We start from the raw sequence: 12,697 nt of genomic DNA on the forward strand, positions 1-12,697 counted from the left end.
GCCAAAAAACAAAAGGTGGTGCTGCTGCTGCTTCTGCTGCTTCTGCTTCTGCTTGTGTCTGGCCGCTGTTGGAGCGTCCAGGCACAGGACTTCTGCTGCTGCTGACTAAATGGCCTCCTTAATTGGATCATTTGAGTAGCCAGCACACCTGTGCAGGTAGGGCATGACATGATAGGCAGCTGCCTTGATAGCGGGTGGGTGCTGAATGTTCCTAATTGACAAAATAAGATTAATGCTTATGAAGAAATATAAAATCTCATCCCTTCCCCAATATCGCGCCACACCCCTACCCCTTAATTCCCTGGTTGAACTTGATGGACATATGTCTTTTTTCGACCGTACTAACTATGTAACTATGTAACATAACATGGGGGGGGGGGGGGGTCTCCTGGCTGTTCACACAGGTGTGTCATTGCTGTACATTGACCATGCATTGCTTCTGTGGTATTGCAAAGGCAAAGACAAATGCTTCCAGCCATCCATTGCACTAATGGATTGGTCATCAGCTGGCTGTCTATGTCCCGCATCAATATAGACCAAAGTACAGAGGGTTAGGCTATGCTATTGTGCACCTACCTGATGCATCAGAAGGTGCGAGGCCCTTGCTAAATTCTGTGCACAGACTTTGAGATCTATACTTTAGACTGTATCTAAACCTGCTCCAACATGGACTGACATTCTGGCCTACTTTCAGCCGATGCGACTTGTCTGTCGCTGAACAGTCGCTTTTTATGTATTCAGCACCTATGTATAATGTTGTAAAAATGCTCTAGAAGCTAAAGTCGCAGAAATGTCACACATATTTGGCCTGCAACTTTCTGTGCGACAAATTCAGACAGGAAAAATCAGTATAAATCCTTAGAAAATTATCCCCCAGTGTCTCCATCTGCTGGCGGTATTGAATAAGCATTGCTGCACTGATGGGGTATGCATTAGACGAAAAAAAAGAAGAAAAAGAAGAATAATACGCCCAGAAAAGAGGCGAAAAGGAGAAAAACGTAAAAAAACGTGAAAAAAAAGTAAGAGGAAGAGAAGGGAAAAAAAGGTGGAAATGGGTTTAAAAGTGATTTCGGCGGAGAAATATATATATATATATATATATATATATATATATATATACGCGCACACACACACATATATATAAACGTATTCTCCGTTGAGATATTGCAGCCGCTGCTGTGTCCAGGCCCAGGAGCCTTAGCACTGTGCTGTGATGTCACTCAATACCACTGACATCACTAGGTGTAAACAACATCTCTCCTTTGCTGTGTATGTGACTATGGAGCTGTTTGGTGATGTCGTCTATTATGGCCTTCATAGAAGCAACAGGAGATTGTTGCATCCATCTAGAACCCTCAGAACTACAGTGCTATGATGTCACTCACTTCCACAGGCCTTGCAGAGTGTAAACAACAACAACCCAGCTTTGTTGTGTATGTAACCATAGGGATTTGTGATGTCACCTAGAACCTTCACAGCAGCGACAGCTTTATGAGGAGCATCAGCACTGCTCTGCCTGAGCAGAACCATCACCGCCATAGGTTGTCAAATAACCCGGGTTTAACCCACACAGGTAAGTCCAATGGGGTGCAGGCATGTCCTCTATGCTTACAGCTTCCCGTGGGTGTTGGTTTGATACCGTTTGGGGACAGCCAAGGAGGCATCTGCAGGCAACAAAGGTAGGTGTGTGCTTGTGTGTGTGTTTCCTATGCAGATCCTAAGCCCAGTGTCACATGCAAGTAGGAGGAGTAAGAAGGGTTCCTGGCAAATCCGGGTTATGGATTGCATTTAAAAAGGCCCCGTGGGAGTGCAATGGGCCCCTGTCTTGCTGCTTAGCAATAATGGTATGGGTTTAGGTTCTGCTGTGTGTACTGGTGGTTGACTGCCCCCCAGCCCAGAGTGTGCATGGAAAATTGTCTGGCAGCCTCCCTGACAGCAAGCAGTGATAGTGCCCATGAAGGGCACCTTGTTGGGCCCGCCCCTTTCACGGTTATCGCTTCTCGGCCTTTTGGCTAAGATCTTGTATCTTGTCAAGGGGCTCTGAGTTCGTCGAACCTTCGGCCTTGAGGCATCGGCGGTTTTTTAGCCGTCTTAAGCCTCATGCTGCTATAGGAGGAGGACTTACAAAGAACGGGAAGGCGATCCCCCATGGCGACCCTTAGGTTTGCTGCGCATACTGAAACTCGGATTAAGAACACCTTCCGTATTGAAGTGGATGAGGAGAAAAAGGAGAAGATGACTTTGGAATTTTTTGTCAAGAGAATTATGCTGGATTTATTGCACATTCAGAGAGAAGATGTGTTTTGCCTAAAAGACCCAGGTAAAGGACTTTTCATTCTTACCTTGACTTCCGCATCTGCATGTGACCATATGTTTGAGAAAGTTCGGGAGCTTGCCAATGAGGAGGATATGAAAGGACTTGTTTTCATTGCTCTATATTCTAATGGCGATGTTCCACAGGTGGTTACTATGCACGATCCATACGTGGATATAAGAGACATTGTCTTATTTTTAAACCAATATTGTGCGGAAGTCAAATACTCTCATAAAATAATGAATGCAATGGACTTTTGGACTGGAAAGCATAAGTTTGCTGTTAAGTTCAGAGAAGATGTGAGAGGAATTGGAGGTCTGTGTCGCCCACCTGCAAATTTTTTAATTGGGCGTAAACGTGGCTATTTATTCTACCCTGGGATGCCGTATTATTGCAGGAAATGCCATGAATATGGTCATACACAAGAATCTTGCAAAGAGGAAGTGGTTATTTGCAAAAGATGTGGCCAAAAAGGCCACACCACTTTGGACTGTCAAAATGAGATTCTGTGTAATGTGTGTAAGCAGAAAGGACACGCTTTTAAGGATTGTCCTCAACGCTCCTGGGCCAATATTGTGGCTACGTCGGCTGGTCCCTCGATGAGGAAGAGCTCCATGGATGCTGTGCCTGTGCCTAAGACCCACACCCTGAAAGTGATGCCTGAGTCTTCTGCTACCGGAATTCCTGTGATACCTGCTGTGGCTCATGTCTCCAAAAGCATTGTGTCCCCGGGGAAGGTCGTGGGACCTGAGACAGAAGTGAGGGGTTCTCCTCTCATGGAAGTTGAGGGTCCTGGACCGCCCAGAAGGGATACAGAGGAGATGGATGTAGAAGAACGGCGAAAGAGGAAAAGCAGAGACCGGAAAGAGGAAAAGGGCCTTAACATCAAAAGGAGTGGTCGAGTTAGTGCGGACGAGGGGAATGTGGAGATTGTCTGCCAAAAGGTTATAACAGCATCCGACCCTGTTAATATTGAGGAATTTGTGTCACCACCTGCAGATTGGGGTTCTTTGTCTGAGGATAATGAATGACCCAGGAGCTACCAAGTGTTAATATCTCCTCCTTCAATGTGAGGAGTTTGAAGAGCCCGGAGAGGAGGGCTGCTTTATTCTCTTTCTTGTCTTCTTTGCCTACAGACATTTTATTTTTACAGGAATGTGCCATTGATTATGATATCAATTATTCATCTTTGAGATCTGAATGGACTCTTGGCCCGTCTGTGTGGTCAGGGGATAATGAGAGGAAAGTGACTGGTGTTGGCATACTGTTCAAGAGCAGTGAGTATAAAGTTACCTCCTTCACAGACATTGTACCCGGTAGAGCCCTGCTCGTTCATATTATTTATAATGACATGAATATGAGACTTTTAAATGTATATGCCTCTCCAGATAAGGATGAAAGATCTGATTTATTAGAGAAAATTCAGTTTTATTTACCGGGTTCATCCCCGCTTATCATCGCTGGTGATTTTAATTGTATAATGGCAGGAGAGGAGCGGGCTGGAGGATCTGAACAAAGGAAAGATAAGACTGAAAAACAACTAAAGGATTTTATAGTTGATTTTAATTTAAAAGATTTGTGGAGAACCTCTTTCCCTAATGACCCTGGGTATACCTGGGGGAATAGCCTTTATATGTCAAGGATTGATTATATTTTTGCTTCTGGATTTGCATTTTATGGGAATATGCAATTGACTTCTACCTTTTTTTCAGATCATAAGATTTTATCTGCTACATGTAAGTTTGATGGGGTTTGCAGAGCCAAAGGAGTCTGGCGTCTGAATGTCTCTTTGCTTGAAGATGAAGAAATTAAATGTAATTTTATCTATCTTTTTAAAAAATTGCAGAACTCAAGGACTAATTTTAATTCTCTTTTAGCATGGTGGGAATTCTGCAAGGTAAAATTTAAAGAGTATTTTATTAAGATGGGTGTTAAAAAAACAAAAGAGAAATTGAAATGGTATAGAGATCTTAACACAAAACTACAAACCTATTATCAACTCAAAGAGCTGGGTGTATATGTAGACGATCTGATTTTAAGTGTTAAAAGTGATATTCAGAAGGCTATAACTAACAAAGGGAAAGAAATAATTTTTAACTCCAAAGTTGAATGTAAAGAGAAGGATGAAAAGTGTACAAGATTCTTTTTTAAAAAGGTAATGGAAACAAAAAAGTTAATGATTAACATTGAGGATGAAACTACTAATGTAGGAATGTTATCCAAAGCTAAATCCTTTTATCAAGATCTGTTTAATGAGAAACCCATTGATATATCTGCTGCTAATTTTCTCCTAAGCACTTTAGATTGTGGTTTAAGTAAGGAGGACCAAGATGCACTTTGCACAGAAGTAAGATGCCAAGAATTAGAAATTGCTGCTAAAAGTTTATCCACAGGTAAAACACCAGGTTCTGATGGACTTCCTGTAGAGTTTTATAAAACCTTTTGGGAAATTTTTAAAGATGATTTGCTTAATATTTTTAAGGAGGCTTTTAATTCTGATGTTCTACCTTTATCTTGGAGGAGTGGTATAGTGTCTCTGATCCCCAAAAAGGGGGATAGGAACAGCTTAGAAAATTGGAGACCAATTACGCTTCTTAATGTTGATTATAAGATTATGTCAAAAATTTTTGTTAACAGAATGAAGCCGTTTTTGTACAAGGTCATCCATGTGGATCAGGTATGTGGTGTCCCAGGAAGGAGTGTAGCTGAACCTTTAAATGCTATTAGGGACGTCATATGGTATCAGCAAGAGCGGAATCAAAATCTAGCCATTCTATCTCTAGATTTTCATAAAGCGTTCGATAGAGTATCACATTGTTTTTTTATGGATGGTTTTACAACGCATGGGTTTTCCTAACATATTTATTAAGCAAATTGCTCTCTTATATAAAGGTTCTTTTAGCAGGATTTTAATAAATGGTTTCCTTACAGATTTTATTAATTTATCATCAGGGGTAAAGCAAGGCTGCCCTCTGTCTCCTATACTGTTTATATGTGCAATAGAACCTCTGTTAAACTTAATAAGGAATGATAAAATAATAAAAGGAGTGCCAGTTCCTGGAGGTAATAATGCCACCCTTAAAGTGTGTGGCTATATGGATGATATTAATGTTTTTTGTGAAAGTGCCTTCTCTTTACAAAGAGTTGTTGATGTTACTGATTTCTTTTGTAAAGCTTCTGCTTTTAAACTTAATTTATCTAAATGTGACTGTTTTTATATAGGTAAATGGGAAAACGTGCAAATACCAAACCTAAAATTACAGTCAGAAAAAATAAAAATCCTTGGAGTCATCTTTGATAAAAATAACAATGGTGAGGAAAGTTGGCTAATGGTAAAAGAAAAGGTAAAGAAAAAGGTAGACTTTTGGTCCCTAAGGAAATTATCCTTAGAAGGTAAAATTTTGGTGATTAAGGCTATGCTAATACCCATTATGCTCTATTTAAATATGATTTATCCTCCTAATGAACTTATGTCTAGGCAACTTCAGAGGATTCTCTTTGAGTTTCTATGGAGTTCTAAAGCAGAAAAATTAAAAAGAGATACTATGTATAAGTCACAAAAAAATGGAGGAAAACAGGTTCCCTGTATTAGAAGATTTTTATACTTAAGGTTTTTTAGTTGGTGTTTTAGGGGACTTTTTATGAAAAGTGTATGGTCCTGTTTTTTAAAGTACTCTGCGGGACATATTTTTAGAAAAAGAGAATGGGTGTTTTTATCATTATCTTCTCCTGTACTTTTAACTCCGCCTAAACATTATGCCATCTTAGAAAAAATTATACGTATGTATAACCTTAAAGACTTTGACTTGTTAACCTTGAGGGATGCTCGCAAGATAGAAGTACAGTTAAATTTGCAAGAAGAAATATGTATGGTCTCTAATTTTTCTTATAATAGGTGTGTACAAATATGGAAAAAGGTAAACGAGCCATATCTTTTTAATGAGCACAAGGATTTAGCATGGATGATTATCCATGAGTGTCTTCCGGTAAGATTTTTCCAATATAGAAGAGGTCTAAATGCTGTATGTGTCTGTCCCCGGGATAATTGCAATATAGATGAAACTGTTTTGCACCTTTTCTGGAATTGTTATTTTGCACAAAAGGTTTTTAGACTAATTGGTTCTTTATTGAAATTCCTAACAGGTCTAAAAGTTTTAAATCATGAAGTTGTTTTATATGGCAAAAGTGATGGAGTTATGAAAGAAAAAGAGAGAATTTTGTGGATTTTTATCAACTGTACAAAAAATGTATTATGGAAAGTTCGTAATATCCTTGTCTTCAAAAGAGATTTTATTTGTGAAAAAGAATGTTTGAAGATGATATACAGTGAAGTTTACTTGTACTATTTAATTGATAAAAAGAGATATGGGCAGAAAAAAGCATTAGCTATGTGGAATTTACATTTATGGAAAACAGTATTTGATGTATTGTAAACATTTTTTGTGATGTATTTAAGTTTTTGAGTTTTTTCAATAAAAATGTAAAAAAAAAAAAAAATCTGTTCTTATCAGTTTAATATCTGATACGTCCCCTATCTGGGGACCATATATTAAATGGATTTTTGAGAACGGGGGCCGATTTCGAAGCTTGCTTCCGTCGCCCTATGCATTGACCCGATATGGCAGTATCTTCGGGTACAGTGCACCACCCCCTTACAGGGTTAAAAAGAAAGATTCCTACTTTCATTGCTACCTGCTTGCTGGCTAGCCAGCTAGCCAGCCCTGTGGGCCTTGCTGCTGCTGCAGCCAAAAAACAAAAGGTGGTGCTGCTGCTGCTTCTGCTGCTTCTGCTTGTGTCTGGCCGCTGTTGGAGCGTCCAGGCACAGGACTTCTGCTGCTGCTGACTAAATGGCCTCCTTAATTGGATCATTTGAGTAGCCAGCACACCTGTGCAGGTAGGGCATGACATGATAGGCAGCTGCCTTGATAGCGGGTGGGTGCTGAATGTTCCTAATTGACAAAATAAGATTAATGCTTATGAAGAAATATAAAATCTCATCCCTTCCCCAATATCGCGCCACACCCCTACCCCTTAATTCCCTGGTTGAACTTGATGGACATATGTCTTTTTTCGACCGTACTAACTATGTAACTATGTAACATAACATGGGGGGGGGGGGGGGGTCTCCTGGCTGTTCACACAGGTGTGTCATTGCTGTACATTGACCATGCATTGCTTCTGTGGTATTGCAAAGGCAAAGACAAATGCTTCCAGCCATCCATTGCACTAATGGATTGGTCATCAGCTGGCTGTCTATGTCCCGCATCAATATAGACCAAAGTACAGAGGGTTAGGCTATGCTATTGTGCACCTACCTGATGCATCAGAAGGTGCGAGGCCCTTGCTAAATTCTGTGCACAGACTTTGAGATCTATACTTTAGACTGTATCTAAACCTGCTCCAACATGGACTGACATTCTGGCCTACTTTCAGCCGATGCGACTTGTCTGTCGCTGAACAGTCGCTTTTTATGTATTCAGCACCTATGTATAATGTTGTAAAAATGCTCTAGAAGCTAAAGTCGCAGAAATGTCACACATATTTGGCCTGCAACTTTCTGTGCGACAAATTCAGACAGGAAAAATCAGTATAAATCCTTAGAAAATTATCCCCCAGTGTCTCCATCTGCTGGCGGTATTGAATAAGCATTGCTGCACTGATGGGGTATGCATTAGACGAAAAAAAAGAAGAAAAAGAAGAATAATACGCCCAGAAAAGAGGCGAAAAGGAGAAAAACGTAAAAAAACGTGAAAAAAAAGTAAGAGGAAGAGAAGGGAAAAAAAGGTGGAAATGGGTTTAAAAGTGATTTCGGCGGAGAAATATATATATATATATATATATATATATATATATATATATATATATATACGCGCACACACACACATATATATAAACGTATTCTCCGTTGAGATATTGCAGCCGCTGCTGTGTCCAGGCCCAGGAGCCTTAGCACTGTGCTGTGATGTCACTCAATACCACTGACATCACTAGGTGTAAACAACATCTCTCCTTTGCTGTGTATGTGACTATGGAGCTGTTTGGTGATGTCGTCTATTATGGCCTTCATAGAAGCAACAGGAGATTGTTGCATCCATCTAGAACCCTCAGAACTACAGTGCTATGATGTCACTCACTTCCACAGGCCTTGCAGAGTGTAAACAACAACAACCCAGCTTTGTTGTGTATGTAACCATAGGGATTTGTGATGTCACCTAGAACCTTCACAGCAGCGACAGCTTTATGAGGAGCATCAGCACTGCTCTGCCTGAGCAGAACCATCACCGCCATAGGTTGTCAAATAACCCGGGTTTAACCCACACAGGTAAGTCCAATGGGGTGCAGGCATGTCCTCTATGCTTACAGCTTCCCGTGGGTGTTGGTTTGATACCGTTTGGGGACAGCCAAGGAGGCATCTGCAGGTAACAAAGGTAGGTGTGTGCTTGTGTGTGTGTTTCCTATGCAGATCCTAAGCCCAGTGTCACATGCAAGTAGGAGGAGTAAGAAGGGTTCCTGGCAAATCCGGGTTATGGATTGCATTTAAAAAGGCCCCGTGGGAGTGCAATGGGCCCCTGTCTTGCTGCTTAGCAATAATGGTATGGGTTTAGGTTCTGCTGTGTGTACTGGTGGTTGACTGCCCCCCAGCCCAGAGTGTGCATGGAAAATTGTCTGGCAGCCTCCCTGACAGCAAGCAGTGATAGTGCCCATGAAGGGCACCTTGTTGGGCCCGCCCCTTTCACGGTTATCGCTTCTCGGCCTTTTGGCTAAGATCCTGTGCGGTTTACCGGGCAGGGTAGGAGTCGGAAGGGGTGGTGATCAGGGCCCTCTTTTGCGGGGGGGCCCTGGATTGTTACTGGGTTGCGATAGTGGGTATCTTAACCTGCAAAAATGAGCGGAGAGAGGACTCGAGGACTCGAGGATACGGTGCGGATTTACGTTCCTGGCGAACACCGGGGGACGATTGGATTGGATCAAGTTGTGCTGGAGATTCTTCGCAAGCTCCAGTACCTTCAGGTATGGCATGTAATCGCTATGCAAGACTTCCCTAGGCAAGGGATTTACGATATAACCTTTTATGATTCTGAGGTTTGCCAGAGGGTCTACATGGACTTAGAAGTGATGAAGAGGAGGAATGAGCCAGCTATAATGAGTAAGGTGAAAGTGGAGCCATTATTCATGAATATGTCTAAGGTTGTTATAGTCCATATGTACAACCCGAAGGTTTCGGATGAGATGGTGACCAATTTTTTGTACCGATATTGTGATGAAGTTAAATTTCTTGGAAGACTCAAGAACAGACATGGGTACTTTAATTGTAAAAGGAAATTTGTTGTAAAATTTAAAAAGGACGAAGGAATGGAAGAGGGAAGGAAGAGTATACCACAGGTATTTTCTATTGGAGGAGAAAGAGGTTTTTGTTTTTATGAAGGACAGTTGCAGTACTGTAGACGTTGTCACGCTTATGGACATGTACAGGAGTCTTGCCCTGAGCAAGGAGTATGCTGCAGGAATTGTGGGAAATCAGGTCACAACTCGGGTGAATGTACTGAGAAGAAAACGTGTGATATCTGTGGTAGTGAGGAGCATTTGGCTAGAGGATGCAGTTTATGGTATAGAAAGAAAATGAGCTATGCTGACGCAGCAGGAAATAGAAGAGAGGAAAGAGGAGAAAGGCCATTTCCACGTGTTTTTGGTGTGAATGCTGAGGTGACTCAGGTGATTGACGAGAACTCTGTAAAAGGGAGTGCAGCAGGTGTGACAGTGCAGCACATGAATACTCAGGAAAAATCTGGAAAAGGGGAGGAGGGTGACTCCACTGGTGTGCATTGTGAGGAGACTGGTGTTGGTGAAGAGTTTACTGAGGTCAGTAAGAAGAAAGCACGTAAAGGGAAAAAAGAGAAAGTGGTGGAGAGTGTGGAGACTGTGTGTAGGGAGGTTCCCCCATGTGAAGAAACAATTGAGGATTTTGAATGCCCAAACCCAGTGGTGGGGGAGGAGGAGGGGATGGAGTTTCAGGAGAATGAGAGTGAGAGATCCCTAACACCTGGGCAGAGGGTGATTAGTGGGGAGGAGAATGTAACATCTGAAGAGGAGGAGAAGGAGGAGGAGGAGGGGGAAGATGAAGATGAAGATGCAAATGGAGGCTTTCAAGGTAAAAGTAAAAGGTGTAAGAAAGGGAGTTGGTCAGGGGATCAGACGGATCCTGTGTATGGAGGTGAGAAAATGATGGACAGGGACTCTCAAGTGGGGTCGCCTGATTGCTATGGGATGCTGCTAAGGAAGGTTGAAGGTCAGAATACTAACTTCTAGTTAAAATGGATGTTAAGAAAATGGATTGCCTTCTTTCCTTTTTAATGGCATTGGTTGTGGCTACTCTTAATGTTCGGAGTATAGGAACAACCATCAGAAGAGCAGCAGTTTTTGATTTTTTGGAGAATGTGAAGGGAGATATATTTTGTTTACAGGAGTGTGCAATTAAGTCTGCACCTTATGTAGATGAATGGAAGAGAGGGCAGTCTTTTTGGTCTACATGCACAGAGAATAAAAATGAAGGTGTGGGGATTTTATTGTGTAACAGGGACATTAAAGTTTTAAATTGCCAAGTTTTAGTACCAGGTCGTTGTATGGTTTTAAATTTTGAGTTTTTAGGCCAGAGAATGAGAGTTTTTAATGTATATGCGCCAGCAGAAAAACAGGCACGTGTGTTATTTTTAGAGTCTCTTAAACTTTTTATTCCTGGTCGTGATGGTACTATTATTGTTGGTGATTTTAACTGCATTAGATCCGTCAATGATCGTGAGAGCTCTGCTAAGGTTAGAACTGATATTACTTCAAATGTTTTAAACCAAATTATTCAAGACTTACATTATTCTGATGTTGGACTGATGGTTAGCACTGATGAAAGATACACCTATATATCAGATAGTGGCCGCTGTAAATCCCGGATTGATTACATTCTTGTCTCTGAGGGGATTAAGGTGGTCCGGTGCAATCAAATGATGTCAACTTTCTCAGATCATAAGATGGTGTCGGCAGAAATAAGTATTGCAGAGTCCTTTCATTTTGGTAGAGGGCTCTGGAAATTAAATGTAAGTCTATTAGAAGATGAAGAAGTAATGGCCGGTTTTAAAGATTTTTTTTTATCTTGTACTTCTAAACAATCTGTTTTTAGTAATGTTTTAGCTTGGTGGGATTGGGCAAAAAGTGAGTTTGCTAAGTATTTTAAGTTCATTTGCATAAGGAGGGCACAAGAAAAGAGGAGGGGTTATGAAAGGCTTATCTCACGTTTAGAAACTCTCTTTAAGTTTAAACATGTTGGTGTGGAGGTGGAGGAGGAAATTGAGAAGGTGAAAATTGAGATGAAGAACAGGTTGTTGGAAAGAGGTAGAAATATTGTTTTTAAATCCAAAGTTCAACATTTGGAGGAAAATGAACAATGTACAAGATATTTCTTTAAAAAATGTTTTAATGCTAGGGGTGTTTTTAAGTCTGTTTTAACTCCTACAGGGGAAGTTGTTGGTGATGAGATGGTGAAGGAGATTGGCAGATTTTATGAAACACTTTTTAGTAATAAGAGCAGAGCCAGTGAGACGGAGATGAATGATTATTGTAATATTTTAGAGAATAATGTCCCTGAAGGAAAAAGTGCATTTTTAATTGAGGAAGTTTGTGAAGGGGAGATCAAGCAGGCTCTGGACAAGACAGCGAAAGGGAAGACACCGGGCTGTGATGGCCTCCCCTTTGAGTTTTATTCAGTTTTTTGGCATATTTTAAAGCAAGATTTTACACGGGTGGTGCAATATGTTTTTAACTCAGGTATTTTAGCGGAGTCTATGAAGAAAGGAGTTATTACCTTGATACATAAGAAAGGTGATGAAAGAGATTTGAAAAACTGGAGGCCGATCACATTATTGAATACAGATTATAAGATCATTGCAAAGATTGTGGCGAACAGGATGAGTGACATAGTTGAGCACCTTGTTGGAGAATACCAAGTTTGTGCAGTGCCAAATAGGAGAATAACTGATAATTTATTAGTTTTAAGAGACTCTATTTATTATAGTAATTTTAATAAGAATGCACTTTTTGTGGAATCCATTGATTTTGAAAAAGCTTATGACAGAGTTGCTCATGATTTTTTGTTTATGGTTTTAAAGCATATGGGTATTCCTGAGAAGCTACTGTTTGTGATTAAAAGTTTTTATTATGGGGCAACAAGTCAGATTTTAGTCAATGGACATGTGGGGCCGGGTTTTAATATTTTATCAGGAGTACGACAGGGATGCCCACTCTCCCCAATTTTATTCATTTGTGTCATTGAGGCCTTGCTCAAAAATGTACAGAAGGACAAATGTGTGAGTGGTGTTTTTATCCCGGGAAGTAATG

At 40.8% G+C, this 12,697-nt stretch overlaps 1 non-coding gene across 1 annotated transcript; it reads left to right on the forward strand.

Moving 5' to 3' along the window:
* Nucleotides 1-6,774: 6,774 nt before the first annotated feature.
* Nucleotides 6,775-6,964, forward strand: LOC130337151 (U2 spliceosomal RNA). The gene has a single exon (XR_008878101.1). It is a non-coding gene; the product is annotated as a U2 spliceosomal RNA (small nuclear RNA).
* The last annotated feature ends 5,733 nt before the right edge of the window (nt 6,965-12,697 follow it).

Source organism: Hyla sarda, unplaced genomic scaffold (genome assembly GCF_029499605.1).
Source record: "Hyla sarda isolate aHylSar1 unplaced genomic scaffold, aHylSar1.hap1 scaffold_492, whole genome shotgun sequence".
In the NCBI taxonomy this organism is placed as follows: Eukaryota; Metazoa; Chordata; class Amphibia; order Anura; family Hylidae; genus Hyla; species Hyla sarda.